Source organism: Cupressus sempervirens, chromosome 8 (genome assembly GCF_028749045.1).
Source record: "Cupressus sempervirens isolate cs-2001-9-10 chromosome 8, ASM2874904v1, whole genome shotgun sequence".
NCBI classification, from domain to species: domain Eukaryota; kingdom Viridiplantae; phylum Streptophyta; class Pinopsida; order Cupressales; family Cupressaceae; genus Cupressus; species Cupressus sempervirens.
The window spans coordinates 716,219,155-716,237,442 of NC_143125.1; the positions used below are offsets into that span (position 1 = coordinate 716,219,155).

Sequence of the window (18,288 nt, forward strand, 5' to 3'; positions counted from 1 at the left end):
AGAGTTTGAGCTAATTCAGCCCCTTCTCTTTGCCAATCTGAGTCTCCTTGCTCATCCCAGATTCTTGTGTTTTTCAAGAAGCCACCGAGCCTCGCTTTCTCTCCCCGCTGCCTTCTTGAGGGGGGCATCTCACAGTCCATTCTGTCCTCTTCTGCTCTAGCCTTGGGCATCTTATTTTCTTATCTTTGATGCCATGCCACTTGCGGCATCACATCAAAGAGGGGCAAAATGTAGACACCTAAAAACCTTTAGAAAATAAAGTATTTTTATTTTCTGAAAAAGTCCTGATGACATCATCATTTATTAATTAATTAATTATTTAATTAATTAATTAATTTTTATGCCATTAAATCCCTTTATCTTAATTAAAAATATTTAATTAAGGAATCCCTCCCAAAAATGTTTAAATCTTATTTAAACATTATTTCCTTATTTATTAATTATTTAATTAATAAATTGACCAAAAATCCTAAAATAAATTAAAAATTTATTTTTTGCCCAAAAATTGGCCAATTTCCTTATGACCAATAACCTCTTCTAAAATCTTCTAATCCTTCTTTAATTTCGATTAAAGGCTAATCTCATCATTTCCTACCCCTAACCCCAACTCAAAATATTTAATTAAGATTAAATATTAATCCTCATGTTTATTAAAAAAGTTTTAATAAATATCTCCTCAACCCAAACCCTTGAAATAAATAAAACTTTATTTATTTCCTAAAAATCTAATTTATCCTCACCCTAAGAAGTTCTAGACTCTTCTAGAAAGTCTTCATCCTCATCCTAGGAAATTCTAGACTATTCTAGAAAGTCTTTATCCTCATCCAAAATCTAGACTCTTCTAGAAGATGTCTTTAAACCTAATCCTAATCCCCTCCTAACCTTGTCACATTCCCTAAACATGGGTTAAAACTTACTAACCCAAGCCAAAGTTAACAAATATCTCTTCCTTCACCCACCCTCATTAAATGCCATCCACTTGCCTATCCTTAAGCTAATCCTAAACCATCCTAATCCATCCTCTAATCATTTGCACAAACCTAAACAAGCTTAAAACATTTCTAATCAAGTCCAAGTCTAATTTGCTCTCATCACCCTCAAAATATCTCAACCATAAAACTTTATGAAGTCCACTAGGTCATAAATGACTCTTACAAGCCCTTTTATTGCTCTTACAAGTCATTATGAGGGTCTTTATGAAGATTTTATCTCTTGAGCCTCCTTTGTTGACTCATCCTTGCCCTTTCCTCCATCCTCTCACCATGTGACATGTGTCACTCCTTGATTGGCTATAAGGAAGCACAATCCATGTGCTCTCCTCTCATGCAATCTGAGCCTTCCATAAGCTTTTTCCCATCCTTGCATCTTAGCCCTCAATCCCTCAAGCCTCTTGCCTATAAATTGGATCCTTCCCCTTTGCAAAATAACACAATCCATGAAGTAAAGTTATAATGCTATTTTGAGAGCCAAATCCATACTAAAGCCATCTATCCACACCAAAAATCCACAATCATCCATTGAAGCCCTTTTTGAAGCATAAAGCTTGAGCATACATCCTATCTATTTAGACAAAGCTACTCAACAAGAGAGCTTCTTATTGAGAGAGCCCATTAATGGCTCATATTCTCAATTAAGAGCTCATCTTAGTCTATCTTGAAGTTTATGAATTTTGTTTAGTTTGTAGAAGCTTTATTTAAATTTGGTTTCTATTAGCATACTAACATTTCTCATATACATTTTGTACCCAAGGAAACTAAGTCTTCAAAACTACCCACTGCATCCTCCTAGATGTCATCAATGCCAATATGATCCTAGGACTCATCTGTACACACTGCCAAATATGAAAGATCATCAACACATTCCAGCAAGTATGGTCGATTGGATATATGAACAAAGCTCAACACTAGTGTATAAAAACTAATACCAACATCGAACAAGCTGCTAGCACAAGAAAAGACAACACCGTGCAATTTGCTAATCAAATCCATGATAGCACCCAAACAAACACTGCTACCATAAAGTGTTAAAGATCTCCAGTCAACTGAATCCTAAATGCCAATATAACAATCTCGAGTCCATATCTGTAAACTAGAATTAGCTGGTAATTCAAGAAAAATCCTCACTTGAGTAATATGACCAATACCAACTAACTCCACATACCTGTCATGATGAGATAATGAAGTCACAATACTGTCTTTTTTCACTTTCAGCTGGCTGGACAAGTTGTGTGAAGTACTACCAGCCTCAACCTCATGTGAGAAAGCATCTAACTGTGTCTAATACTCTTTCTCAGCAAAGTCATGAATGCTTAATGTCTGCTCATCTCTACCGGGTACCTCACCATCATGTACAACAACATCCTCATAATCATCATCTGAACCCATTACAATGTAGTCACTACCTGTTGTAACTATACCATCCTGAATACCTGTGATATCACCCTTTAACAACCTGTATACAATTTTCTCAATTTGAGTGTCAAGTTGACCATTACTATCAATCTATGTAATATCCTTTCTCACTACCTCTTGTGGTAGAGTAGAATCTGAGACCTCTAGCTGGCTATAAGCTCGTTTCTCAAACTCCTCTTGCAAGTTCTTGGTAATTGTGTCACCTGCCCTATGAGAAAATTTGCCAAATAGAAATCTGGTCAACTTATCCACCTTAGCTGGTTCGGACAACATGTCATTCATCAGATGATGGTGCTCAACCAACTATTCAGACATGTCATGGCTTATTTTGCTAAGTTTATCTCAAATGTCTAAATAACCATCCTTTCTATTGTTCTGATGTTCTGACTCTGGATATCAATTATCCAAGATTGTGTCCTCTGAGACTCTGTACTATACCTGTCCATTCTGGATAAACTAGAGTATAGCCCCAATAGGTTATAACTTCTTCAAACACCAAGAACTAACATGCAAATGATTATAAGTAGCATGCAACCATAGATTTTGACAGGCTGCTGATTAGAAGCAACGTGCAACCACCAAATTCACCAAGAACTAACATGCAAATGATTAGAAGTAGCATACAACCGTAGATTTTGACATGCAGCTGATTAGAAGAAACATGCAACCACCAAATTCACCAAGAAATAACATGAAAATGATTATAAGTAGCATGCAACCATAAATTTTGACATGCAGCTGATTAGAAGCAACATGCAACCATAAATTATGACATGCAAGATTTGGGTAGTTGTCAAAACTGACATGCAAACTTCTACAAACCCTTAGGCTGGAAAGATCATAGCTCTAATACCACTGAAATTTCTCTTTTCTGATTTCGTATGATATTTCAAGCCTCTAATCAGATCTTTAAGATCAAACAACCAATATTTCAAAGATCCACCAATTTCTCAATAAACCCCAAATCGGGTATGCCAGAATAGTGCCAAAAACTTCACAGCTTCACATATTATTAATAAATCTAAAAGTGAAAATTTTTTATAGAAATTTCAGCAGCATAACAGCTTACAAAATGACATCTCCAGATTTGTATAACATTTACACAATAGCTCCCAAACGGAGGATAAAAACAATGCTCATCGGGCTCTCGAAAACACCACAAAAACACCAATAATCTATCATAGAAGTATAATCATGACCAAATACATATATTCAGCTCTATTTTAATATCTAAAATTCTGAAATACAGCAGCAACCCAAATTGATATGAAAAACTCAACCGGAAACACCAAACTCTTACAAAAAAACACACCCAAAAATCCACAAATCTGCACTGTTCAGCACAAAGGAAAACTCTACATGAGCATGCACATGGAATGGCTTTAAACTCCTATCCTTAGCCTTCTTGAAAACCAAAAAACTCTCGTTCTTGGGTCTCCTTCTCAATAGGTTTGGCAGCCTCTGAAGAACAACAAAGAAATGAGCAAAATCAAGTTCTGGAATGAGCCCAAAATGCCTCCAAACCCCTTAAAAGAGGGCATAACCCTAACTCATGTTCAAGAGGGGTTAATAAAACATATTTTAATAATAATTTTCATTTATTATTCCATTAGCTTCAAAAGATTATCCCCTTTTTTGAAACTTCACCTTTTTGGGCCTGCCTGCCTTAGAAAAGATTATTATTTTTAATTATTTGAAAACGGGACATGATAGAGTCTACCACAAGAATTTCACAAAATATTTGCTAAATCACATTCAAATTTAACCCTTCTCTTTATAGATCTTTCTAAAGTCTTACAATTCACATTAACATATCCACTTCTGTTGCTAATCAATATTTTGTCAGTTGTTGATTTGTTAACTAAAGCTAGTGTTATTGCTCATCGTGCTACATTCTTATCTTCAAAAAAACTTCTCTTTTTGATAACATCAAAGGCACTAGCAACAGTGGATACAACTTGTTTTAAAGACTCATTTTTATTCTTGAGTTTTGCATACATTCCTAACCTTCTCATTACTTCTCACATTTTAGACATTTTAATTAGTTGCAACATCAACTAACATTGAAACCCAAATTTTTTATTATAAAAAAAATGTCTATATAATCTATTACCATGTGTCCTAATTTTTCTCCATGAAACCAATCCCTCAAGATTATCTAGCACGTCATTAGGAATATGAAAATTATGTTCAGACACTTTACTATCATTCTGACAAGTTTGTTCAATAGCTGGTGTTTCTATGTCTACATTCATGCAATTTTTATTTTCAATTGACATTTCATTTTTACTGTTATTTGGGATTTGAATCTCATTTTCAATTTTTCTTGTTATTTCTTTCGAGGCATGCATTTCTATTGGAGTTTTTTGTGCATGATTGTTTGACAATTTATTCTCATGAATAAAATTTTAATAATTTAAATCATAACTTGCTTCTAAAAAATCACCAATTTCATTACGATAAAAAATTTGAGGGTTTGGAGACACACCTATATTGAATGTATGATTAGAATGTGCACCTAAATTTCCTTGTATTTGGTTATCTTCTTTGGCCTCTTCATCCATTGTGGTATCCTCAATGTCTTTCTCATTTGAAACATTGTTCAAGTCTCTAATTCTTTGTCTTCTCTCTCATTGACATCGTGCTTCATTCTATTTATTTGTTGCAATCTTCTCATCTGTTAGAACTTTTTTTTCCTTCTTTCTTGTTGTTTTCATCCCATGTTTGCACTAGTTTTGAATTTGAATCAATAGCTTGCAAATTGTAGAAGACAAAAAAATAGAATAACTATGACAGAATTCACTGTTACAGATCGAAACTGTTATTCAATCATTTCAATCATTGAAAATTGGCTTGTGGGGTAGCTTTTAGGGATGAATAGGTACATAAGAATTGGGCACCCAATTCTTTAAAAATTGGGTACCCAATTCTTACAACTGTTAACATGCAATCAGGAACCCAATTTTTAAATTACAAATCGGGTGCCTGATTCTTGAGACATGAGTAGGAATTTGGAATGGTCGTGACTTTTGCATGGGGTTTTGCCTTAGGGAAAGGCATGGCATAGGCTTGGTCCCACCAAGCCATGCCTTTATGATCCATTTTTTCTAAGGCATTTAATCAACAATTTTAGGGATTGTCATAATTTTTATATGGTCGTCCCCATTGAATTTTTGGATGAAACAAAAACCCATTATAAGTCTTACTGTTCAAATTTCAAAAATGTAAATTTTATAGTGTTATTAGTTTATTTTCTATTTTACCATTATTTATTAATCACAACTATCTCTTAAACATTAAAAAGTGGCATTCACTAAAACTTTAATAACTTTTTTATTTTCTAATTTTCCTTAAATTAATTTATATTTCATCAATCTAAATACAATTCTTTTGAGATCTAATTGTGCATCATATTAACTATGTATGTCACAAAGTCATATCCAGTATTGTGGTGTGAATCTTAGATATCTAGAGCCATGATATAGATGTATCTGGGAGCATTCATGGTGCCATCTAATCCAATTACTTTGTCAACCCCAAATACTGTATGTTGGAAGCATGTGTAGAAAAAATCTTGAGGCATAGTATCTCCTACCTTCTTTGGTAGCTCACCCTTTTCCTTTTTGGCCCTACGAATATGCCTTTTCATGACATTTCCAATAGAGAAAATCTTTTGACTTTTTAAAGTTTCATTCATCTTTTCTTTCTCAATAGGATTTTTCATTGGCCCTCCTAGGCCAAAAACTTCAATGAATCTCCCCCTACCCAACTTGTACATGATACTCATATCTTTTCTATGGAATTCTTTGGTGGTAGGATTATATGATTTTATCAAAGGCTTTACCAGGTCTACATCAACTATTACTTCTGGCATGATCAATTTTTCCATATTCCTTATCCAAGGGTTATAGATTGGTGGCTTTTCATATCTGTTATTATAAAAACACCAAAATAGCTCATTCCCATTCATGTTAGGTATAGTAGCATCCCTACATAAACTATATGTGTCCTTGAAAATGTGTGAATTCATGGTTTGATTATGGGAGGAACCTAGAAGAAAGAACACTGATTCTTCTACATGTAAGCTTGACAACTTTGGCTTAGACTACTTCGTCGTATGTGAAGTATCTTCTACATCAACTATGGAACTTGTCTTTCAAAATAACTTCTCAAGCTATCTCTACCAATGCAAACTCTGAAAGCCCTAAATACTCTAAAAATTCTCTACCCTCAATCTCTTAGTTCTGAATTATGTGAATGTTGTAATGTTACATTAGTTCTTTAATGTAAAAACCAAGCAACATAACAATATTTATGGCATCTTTATGTTAGCATGCATGAGAATTCTCAAAATCTTCAAAGCTATCAAAATCTTCTTGTATTGCCAACCTTTAAAAATCCTTTTATGTGATTTTTGATAGTACATCTCCTTTTAATCATCATGAGCTTCTTTAATAGTCACTTTCACATTCAAGACTTATCCTTGCGACCTTGTGGTTGCCCTCAATCATTGTTTTGTGACCAATCTTCCACTTTAACCTTTCAGGCTAGCAACCCAGTGATCACTACTTTCATCCCTTGTCACTAATTTGTGGCTCATTCTATGCATTACACTTTTAACCAAGTGACTAAGAGCCTTCAAAATATTAACACCTCTTAAAATTATGTCACACAATCATTCTTCCATTTTAATACTAGCACTTACTTGGGACCGTGCGATCACCCATAACAACTAAGGAGTCGCAAGGTCGTATGCATCATTTCTCTTTAAGTTTTTTCTTGTGCGACCCTCTGATCATGCTACTTCCTTTGAACTTATAAATGTTTCACCAAGTCACAGTCTTCTATTTGTCATAATAGTTTTACCTTGCAACTATGCAATCAAAGGATCTTTCATAAGCATTTAACCTTTTTACTTCACAGTGGCGTGACAATGCAATTGAGCATATATTTCTTTCTTCATGTCTACATCATCAAGTTGTGGTTTAAGCTCTTCATATTTGTCTTAACCACATGACCATGTGAACAAAAAACTTCTTCACTTGTCATAGCTACATCACCTGGTCATGGCTTGGTTTTCTTTTTATTACTTAAGCATCACAACCATGCTATTGAACACCAGCCAACAAACTTTTGACCTTGTCACCCAATCATAGCTTATCCCATTGGTTATCCTTTCATCCATGTGACAATGTGAAAAAAGGAACTTAATATCTATTCTGACCACTTTGACCTTTCACAGTCATCCTTGACTACTTCACTTTTAAGTTTCTAACCATGTGATCACAACAATTCACACAATCACTTCTTGAACTTGTTACACCATTTTTAACTATGTGACCATGCAACTATGGCTTTCATGACTACTTTTCCCATTCACAGTGTGAAATTCCTTTGAGCTACTAACCACTATGACCTAGTGCTCAAAGGGATCCTAGCCATTTCGTGTAGTCAAGCCATGTAATGCTAAAGGCTGAAGATGTGCTCTAACCATGTTATCAACCTGGTCGCATGGTCGTGCCTTTAAAAAATTTCAAAGGTTCACTTTTAGAAAGTGTGAGAATATTTCTAAATAAAAGAATATTTTTTAACTTAAAACAAGTGCACATATTATAAACTAAGGTATCTTTTAGGGAAACTTGCTCATGAGAGCTTGAAAGAACCCTAATGGCTTGGGACAAGAACTTATCTTTTTCACAACAAAATTTTAGGACATTAGACTAGGGGAAAAAACACATGCCAATAGGTCATACTAAAGAAGAAGGGAAAAATGATGGATCGGTTGAATACAAAGATGACGAATGGTGAAGAATTGATAAGTGACATGATAGTATCGACATGAGAAAGATTTATGAGTTAAAGATGTACATTTGGCATTATTATCAAAGAGGGAAAGAGTATCTAAGTCACCATAAGGAAAAAGATCTAATTATGTTACCATGAACGAGAGATTATAAAAGAGGTTATCCAGTAGAGAGAAGAGATTCTTTAGTAGAAGAAGATCAAAATGATAGAGGGAGATAGAAAAAGTTGAAAGAGATGTTTAAGATAGAGAGAGATATTACTTAGAGGGGGTTTATAAGACTAATGATTTTGCTAGATATGATATGATAGGAAGAGAGTTACTAAATGAGAATTAGAATGAAACTAAGGATGTTAATAAAGGTATGATATATTGACAGTATTTCTCAAGATAGTACAAGTTTTGGACTACATGGTAGCTAGAAGTATTTTAGAGGTGTTATCATCAATGCCAAAAAGGGAGATTTTTGGAAAAGGGAGATTTTTGGAAACTACAATTGAGATAATTATGCTATCATTGATGTCAAACCTATTAGTGAGATAGTTTTCTATTTGATCTAAATGTCATATCTATTTGATTGATGAAGAGGATTTGAGAAGTTGTTCGTAGCAAAATAATATAGAGGATAGGTTGAGCTATGAAGAGGAAACTACAAATGGACATTTGATTAGTTGGACTTTAACCAGATATATTTGTTTTTTAAATCATGTTTCAAGAGAATAAGACAATAATGATCAAGTCTTGAAAGTGTGAACAAATATAGATCAAATGCATAGACTTGATTGAACAATGGAGCAAAAGATTTAAAAAAATTGAAGTCCATGTCGAGTGATACTAGTGTCAACCGAGTGCGAGAACAAGCCAAAAAAAATTAGTGTTGACTGAGCATCAATATTGACTAAGAGATAGTGCATGTGCCAAGCAAGAAATTTAGTAGTGACCAAGTAACCCAATGATGACTGAGTTTTAGAACATAGTGTTGGCTGAGGAACAACATTTTAACTGTTTATGAGAAATCATAATTTCCAGCCGACTAAGTTGATTGCTTTGAATATGGAAAGTGTATTGAATATAAGGGTCAATGAGTTGGATCATTTGATATTAGGAGAGGATTAGGTAAATGACCTAAGGGGTGGACTATAAGAGAAGTTTCTAGACAAGAAGAGGAAGAACAAGATGGTGATCAATTTCATTATATGTGACGAATCTAATCATAAACCCTATGATCTATGGTATTCATTAAGTGGAAAAATATTATCTTTGCCTATTTAAGGAGGTACAAGGGTGAACTTTATGTATGTGTAGAGAGTAAATTTGGGTGTGAAAGAGTTCCAAAGAGTTGAAGCAAATGATGATGTTATTGACTGAAAAATCTAAGAAGAAGGCTTAAACAAGTTGAGAAGAAGTAAAGTGTGATTCTTTAAAGGGTTTCCAAGTGAATCTAAGATGGAGATGAAAATGGACACCTATCAATGAATTAGCTAATGAACTAAACAGAGATCTATTCATGCAGAGTTAGTTTTACTTAATAGATCAAAACCCTGTTGTTACTTTTTAACCATTGTAAATAGTATTTGAAATCCTTTAATCAAGGTTGACCTAACAATTATATGTAAATCCTCTGAAAGGGTGACATTATAATGGAATGTTCTAATGTCCTCTAAAAAATTCACTTCTAACAAAGTGAATAAATCCTTTAACAAGATCACATTTAATAGTTTGTTTTGTAACCTTTAACAGGGTTGGCTCCTAATAGAGCTCACTTCAAAAATGAGTGAAAATTAGTGACATGTTGTTGGTGGTTTTTCCCAAATTTGGTTTTCATATTAAATCCTAGTGTCAAACTTGTGTGGATCTTATTCTAATTTTTTACTAGTTAATGTGTACATTCTACAAGTCTATTATATTTAGAATAGTGGATAGCTAGTTGATTTTGCTAATAGATGACAGTAGAGACCGAGCTATGGAATGATGAGATCTGAAGTTTTTAAGTGTTTTTTTGTTTAATTGGTACATCTAGACCTTGGATAATTGACTCCCCCCCCCCCCCCCTCCTCTTATTTATTCTGAATATTCTAGCAATTTTAGGCTTTGTTGGGCTAACGTGGATTTTTTTCTTATCGGGTTCTTTCCTCCACGAGTCTTACTTGAATCCATGTGAAAACTAAATAATTTATATAAAATATTAAAATATTATATATTGGCTACAATTACTTTTTCTGGAAAAAGAATTAAATTATTTCCTTATGAAACTTTTTATCTCTTATGACCATGATGTAGGAGCATCCTAGGTGTAAGTGTAATCTTGCATTACCCAAAAAGAATTCTATTTCCAATTTTCCATTTTTTGTGCTTTTAATAAGGGTTATTCGTGTACCTTGATATAACTTGTGATTAATGATAAATCCTTTTCTTTGATAGTATATAAAATATGTATCAAAAGTGCCAATATGTTTGCCAAGGAAACTAAAGAAAAATATACTCCAACCATAAGATTCAAGCAAAGAGTTTTACTATTTATAATAATCATCAAAGTGAGAGATAGATCAAGAGGGTTCAAAATGTACTTCATCTATCTAATAATCAATGGAAGTTGCATCCAAATATTTTATTTTCCTTAGAAATAAATTGTGTTGTTTTATTTTCTACTCACTTTTAAGTATTATAAGAAGAAAGAAAAAGAAGAATATCAATATTTTTTCATTAAGAGAAAATGGTTTTTGAAGGGACCTCAAAGCTCTTACAAAATATACAACCAATCAAAGGATACCATACACTAAGCAATCACTAGGGACTAGCTAAACAAGCACTAGAAAATATGGCATTGACCCCAAAGACCTTACAAATTTTTTAATACATTTTTATTATTTTTGAATTAGGTCTTCATTATTTCTATAAAAACCTTGTTAGCAATACTGTCAATTGACGAAACACATTTTTTCTTGTCGTACATCCTAATAGCTAGATCAAGGAGACAAGTGGAAGTTACTACAACATCATTCTTTGACTTCACATTACTAGTAGGAGAACTTGAAGACCCTTTAGAAAAACCTCGAGTAGCCCCAACTCAAGTATTTAAGTGTTTTAGTCATTCTCAACTATCTTCCATGGCTATATGTCACATAGAAAAAATTTTCTAAATTTTTCATGCACTTTCACAATGGAATCCTCTAGATTTTGATGCATATTTCATAATTTTTCTTCAAGTATGTAGACCCTTTAGCAATTTCCCAAATATTAGAAATATTTTTATCCACATTCTCCACATTTCGGGTTTGAACACTATTATATTTCAAAAACTTAATCTTGGACACCATCCATATGAGCAGTGTACAATGTCTATATGTATTGTCTTTAATATTTTTACTCATATTCATAGAGTAATAAATAGAAGATCCCTTTCTTTAATGAGGTATCTTTTCTAACTAAGATAGCAATATGAAGATTCACTTTAGAACCATCAAAAGGCAAAGACAACAATGTAGGGTCAACATTCAAGTAATTTCTCTTCTTAAGTTATTTTCAAATGGGGATAATTACACGTATCTCTTTTTCAGTGGGAAACTATTGGGACTTTTCTATTCCCCTTAGGTGACAAGTGAGAAGAACTACCCACTTTACCTTTTCTCTTTACATCTGAATTAGAGCCCAAAATATCAAGGCGAAATCCTTTAAAGGAAATATGATTTAAATATTCATCCTTCGACATAAAAATAATTATGGTGTAACTTGGATTCTCTTTTAGTTTATTTTTGTTTACACAAATTAGCATAACATTCCCCATTAAAAGGTATATGCTATAGATTCAAAGAGAAATCCTCCATTTGAGAATTCCCAATTTTTATATGTGAGTTCTTTTAAACAAAAATAACCTTGATATATTCCATGATAATGAGGATTAAACCCTTCTAGATGAGTATAATATTGGGGTTTTTACCATGAATCTTCAAGCTATGAAAAAGGGATAAAAATAAATAAAAAAGAAAGAGAAATACTATTGTCATACTAAAAAATGGTTCAAAATGACAAAGTGGTAACAAAATAAACTGCAGAAGTAGTTGTTGAGAGCTACATACCGAATTATGACTTATGTAATATCTACCCAAAGAAGATTTAAAGTGCTACTTACATTACTACCATCATAAATATCATAACACTTTTATTTTCCCTAAATAATTTTCTTCCTTCTACTAAACTGGCAAACACTCTTTTCCAAAAGTTCCAATGAAACCACCAACTCAATGCCAAATACCTTAATGATTCTCCCATCCAAACCCTACACAAACACACAAGTAACCTACATCAAATTCATTCAATTTTGCAATGTATGGAGTGATTCATCCATTAGAAAGATTATTTGAAACCTTATGATTATCATACCATTTTTGGTAAAAAATAGGTTCAACTTGATTTAGGTATCTCCACTCAATTTGGAAGAGGAGAGAAGAGAGTCAAGACTTCTAAAATGATAACCTAGATGCAATATATTAAATTCATAAAGATGGAAGTGTAATGATATGTCATTATGAGGGCATATAGGAATGTGGAACTTTGTACAAATTTGAAATTTGAATCCATAAATCTTAAAACACGTCCAAATTATCATCATGTGCAATCATTAGGAATGAGAATTATATGATGGATAATATTATTAGTCATCCACCTTTTCATATTAGTTTGCAAAACTGTTAGATTTTCAAACCTATATGTAATTATATTTTTTCCAACTAATTGAGAATATTTACAGCATCAAGAATCAAATTCTTAATGCTCTATCTTTTCTTTTGAATCCCTCTTAAGAAATTCATGATATTCAATGATTCACATTCAAGCCGAACCTTTGTGTATCCATAAGAAACTACCATTTGTAGGCTAATGTAGATTGTACAAGCCTTGACATATTTGTTTTTCGAAGAACCCAAAAGAATTATCAATAGTTTAATTAAGTAGAACAATTATGTTTCTTTATTTCCACTTATGTGAAAACTTGATCATGTTTTTTGGGAGGGAAAAATATTTTTTTTCTATAGGTTTTCCAACATTATTTTTCTACAACCTAATGTATTACGGTGGAGGCCTAATGATAATGTCCCAATGGATATTAAATTGCTAATTAAAAATGATTGTAAATCTTGATAATCTATAGAGACTCTAGGGAGTTATGGCCTCTTTGTATAAAGTCACACAAAGTGGTGTGATGATCTATCATTCTCTCATTATGAAGTGTAAAGGAAGGGTCAATTTTATGGACATGAATTATTGGGCCTATGTTGTCACTTGTGTCTTTCTAGTGCTTTTTTTTTTTTTTTTCATAATGGGGGGTGATTGTAACAAGGTGGGTCCTATTTCTTACCAAAATGATAGAAAAAACATCAAGTTTGGAAACAACTCTTAATGGGTGATCTCTCTTCTTCTATTATTGGAAAGATGAATATGTTGTTGAAAATAGCATTTACTAAAAATAATACTCTTGACTGTGGCACCCCCTCATTTAAGATTAGGAAGATTAGAGAGTCCCACTACCAATTCAGGATTGGATACACATGAACATATATTGACAATTTTATTAGTGTGTACTATTTAAGGAATGATTTGTACAAGTACTCTTAGTGAATATAAGGTTTTGAGGAAAAGGATTATTTGGCAAAGTTCAGAAGTTTTTGATACTAAAGGATATACAATTTGATCATTCAATTATGCATAATTAGGATGACAAATTCTTACATTCAAATATAACAATCATTCTAGTTTTATGGTCTCCTAATCTAATCTCATGTATTACTAAAAAGTGTACCTAATAAGGTTGCAGTCTTGTAGATTTTATGGCAGCTAAATGAATATACCAATTTGTTAAATAATACTTATTAATTGATAACTTCATCAATATCTAGAACATAATGTTAAAAGGAGTAGGAGTCTTTGGGTTGATCTCCCTTTAAATGAGGAAGAAGAAATAAAGGATTGTAAATTCATTCTAGTAAAATTATCTTTCAATCATATAATTTAAATATTGCAAATATTGCAGTCATTCTAGTGAAATTAACTAGGACAATAAATTATGTTGTTGGAAATAGTGCAATGAAACAAGACTAGCTAAAACATTTTATTCTTATAGAACACAAAATTTTAATAATTTCTTTATTATTTTAAAATTGACTCTATAATTGAATCTAGAAGGAAACTACAAAATTCAAAAATCTTAAGAAACATGGTGATTAATACAACCCAGAAAGAAAATCTAGAATTTTAAAATCTTAAGACACGTGGTGATTAATCAAATTCATAAACATAACCTACAATTTTAAAACAGCATGGTGGTTAATACTTTAATTTGGATGCACAATTGAGAAATCTGCACTTAAAGTTTGTCACAAATGTGTTCCTCAATACTATCCTCAAACTATTGGAGAAGTAGAATAGTAGAAAACAAAACAGAGAAAGAAGGAACTTCTAGATTTTTTATTGAATAATAGGTGCAAATTTATACAATAGCTTGACTCAACAATATTCGTAAATGACTGCTAATTAGATTGACAACAAATTACTTCATGATTGACAACACACGCAAACTTGATATCTAATTGAAACTTATGGACACCTAACTCAAACACATCTACAATAAGAACTTGATTCAAACTAGAACTCTTTGACTCACATCTAAACTAAACTTGCATTGCTAACAACTCAACAAGGTTTTCTACATGTGCAACAATTATTATTGACTACTATTGGAACATTAATTCCAACACCCTTGCTTAATGTGATAACTAACAAAAACATTATGTAGAAATTATACTTTGAAAATATGTCATAGAGGAGTAAGACTTTCTCATAGTTATGCGACTATCATCCAACTTTGAAACACCATTGGACACACCATCTCCACATGAAATGTCTCATAACCCTCTTAAAGGTATGATGCCAAACTTCTAGACTTTCGGATCTCCTAGAACTATTGGACACACCATCTCCACATGGAATGCCTCATAGCCCTCATAAAGGTATAGCTTCTTTGATCCTATAGCACCTCAAACTATTTGAGCATACATTTAGCCTCTAACACATCTTATTTTATTTTTTCAAAGCATTAATCTCCTCAAAATCAAACAAATTTTTCAATGAAAACATAATCATCTGGTGGTTCTTCTCCTAGTCTCATCTTCTTAACAACTTCTTCTCTAACAGACAAAACTTAATAGAAAGATGGCTCTAATACTATATTGGAAAAGTAGAACAGTAGAAAACAAACCAGAGAAAGAATAAACTTTCAGCTTTTTTATTGAATAATAGGTACAAATTTATACAATAGCTTAACCCAACAACATTCCTAAATGACTACTAATTAGATTGACAACAAATTACTTCATGATTGATAATACATACAAACTTGAGAGCTAATTGAAACTTATGGACACCTAACTCAAAACACATTTACAATAAGAACTTTTCAAACTAGAACTCTTTGACCCACACATAAACTAGTGTTGCCAACAACTCAACAAAATTTGCCACATGTGCAACAATTATTATTGACTACTGTTGGAACATTAGTTCCAGCACAAACAGCAGTTGAAGATTGAAGCTTTGTCTGATACAAACCAGCATATAACACAGACAATCTAGCCATAGAGATAGACATCAAATTAACCATATATTTCTGCCTCTCTAGTTTCATTTAAACCCTTGCCTCTGCATGAGACGAGCAGCAGCCATTGTCATGGAGTTGTACGAACTCCCTCCTTCCATCAATGTAAGCCTTGCTTTTTCCTTCAATACACTCATATTCTCCCTTACTTTAGCTCCCTCTTCTCCTTCCATCAACGCCCTCACTGCTCTCTCCACTTCCGCTCTCGGCACAAACCCATTGCTTTCCATCTTCAGATCTATGGCTACCTTGTCGTGGTTAACAAGCATAAACCTGTTAAACCTTTGTTCAGCAAACAGAGGCCAGCAGATCATGGGAACCCCATAGGAAATGCTTTCAAGAGTTGAGTTCCAACCAGAGTGAGAAAGAAACCCTCCAATGGACGGGTGTGAGAGAATAACAATTTGAGGAGCCCAATTGAGAACCACAAACCCGTTGTCTTTGGTTCGACTGACAAAACCCTCGGGCAAAAGCTCCGAAAGGTTCGCATCTTTACTGGGGTTAAAGGTGAGATACTTATCCTCTCCGCGCACTACCCACAGAAACCGATGACCACTTTTTTCCAGTCCAAATGCAAGTTCAACACTCTGCTCCCTCGACAAAAAACCCCCGCTCCCGAAGGAAACATACACAACGGAAGAGGGAGGCTGTTGATCTAACCACTCCAGACACTCGTGTCTCTCGTGACGCTCCGATATAACGGGACCAACTGAATAGATCGACGGCATCGTAGAAGCGTCGAGAAGTCCTAAACCTCCGTTTAGGGTTTCTAGGGCCTCCTTCTCCAAGTCCTCGAAAGTATTTATGAGAATCCCATCAACTTCGGGAAGGCGAGAGCAATGGTGGACAAACCAGTGAAACACCTGATCGGATCTGTCTTTCATTGGCTCTGGTATGTCCCTTGCGGGAAATACCGGAACACCTGGTATGTCGACCCGATACTCTTCCTCGTCTTTAAACGATATGCTGTCCTCCGAAACAAGTTTGGGAAAGTGGAAGAAAAAAGAGAGAATACGCGCACCGGACGTGAAGAACACGTAAGTGGGTATGCCTAGCTTGGCTGCAAAATCGTAAGTGGCAGAGCAGAAGAAATCTGTGACAAAGGCAGAGATGGGCGAGGTAGAATTTAGCAAGGAGTGGAGAATATCCCCAACATGCGGCGCAGCTTTCTTCATGTACTCTGATATGCGAGTTTCCAGCCTCATTTCCTGGTCCTCCTCGTCGTGGAAATCCACGTCGGGAAGCTCTGTGAAACGGATGTCAATCCCGGAAGAAGCGAGGTAGTCGGCGTATGCCACTTGCTTGGCTGGGCGCATCCATTTGCTCGTTATCACCGTTGCTGTAAAGCCGTGGTTAACACAGAGGCGCTTTGCGAATTGTAGTGTGGGGACGAAATGGCCGACTCCTACGCATGGAAAAATGGCGACATGCGGTTTTCTCCTTTCACTCTGCACTTCCATTCTGATGGCCGCCTTCCGCTAAGCGCTGCTCGATGTCTCACGTCAATCCTTGTTTGTTTGTCTCTGCGGATTACGAAGATTCTTCAGGATTGTTTAAGCAACTTGTAAAATATTGAGCTTGAAGATTAGGAGATTACTGGTAAGTCAAAAGAATATCTGGTTGGAAAATTGACTGCTGCAGATGAGACATTTTATCTAACGTTCCTAACACTTTAGCCCGTTTGGTGAGGAATACGTATTCTGGAATAGAACTTACGTTTTCTGTTTGGTTCAGTGAATATTTGATGGGAATTCGCGGATCTGAAAATTTATGTTTTCTAAAATTTAAAAAAATGGAATAGGAATATGTATTCCAATACCACCGATTTGGATGGAATTGCAAAATCTCATTTTTTGGTCAAAATTGGAATATGTATTCTTATTTTACCTCGTAGTTCAATCCCGTTTTGGTGCATCCAAACAAGGAATTCAAAATTTTTGGAATACATATTCCTATTCCACTCACCAAACGGGCCCTTAGAGTAGCTCAGTTGTTTGTGGATTTTATTTGTTCTATTGTAGCTGCCTCTTACCCGTGATTTCATTGTACCAACAAAATCAACTCGAGATCCCACAAGGACCATTATCTTTTTGTTTATTATTTAGTTGTTATTTTAAAATAATATGTAAGTGAAAGATGGGAACATACAAATCCACCTATTGATATTTAAAATGATATAAGTTGTACACATTAATCAAATCACTCAAAGATTTCTATTTGTTTTCTCAAGTGCTAGTTCATGAATGGAAAATATATAGTTTAAATATGCTTCTTGTATATATTATTTCAAAGTTTAAGAAAGCAAAATTTATAATTAAATAGATTTTTCTAATATATAATTATTTATAAAATAATTATTTGTTGTGTTCTATCAAAGAGAAAGATATGTCATATGTGATGTATTTATTCATGAAACTAACTTTATATAG

At 33.8% G+C, this 18,288-nt stretch overlaps 1 pseudogene across 1 annotated transcript; it reads right to left on the reverse strand.

Moving 5' to 3' along the window:
* Nucleotides 1–15,467: 15,467 nt before the first annotated feature.
* LOC149544446 (UDP-glycosyltransferase 72B3 pseudogene) lies at nt 15,468–17,517 on the reverse strand (annotated as a pseudogene). The gene has a single exon (XR_016355804.1). The product of XR_016355804.1 is annotated as a UDP-glycosyltransferase 72B3 pseudogene (transcript).
* Between the last annotated feature and the right edge of the window lie 771 nt (nt 17,518–18,288).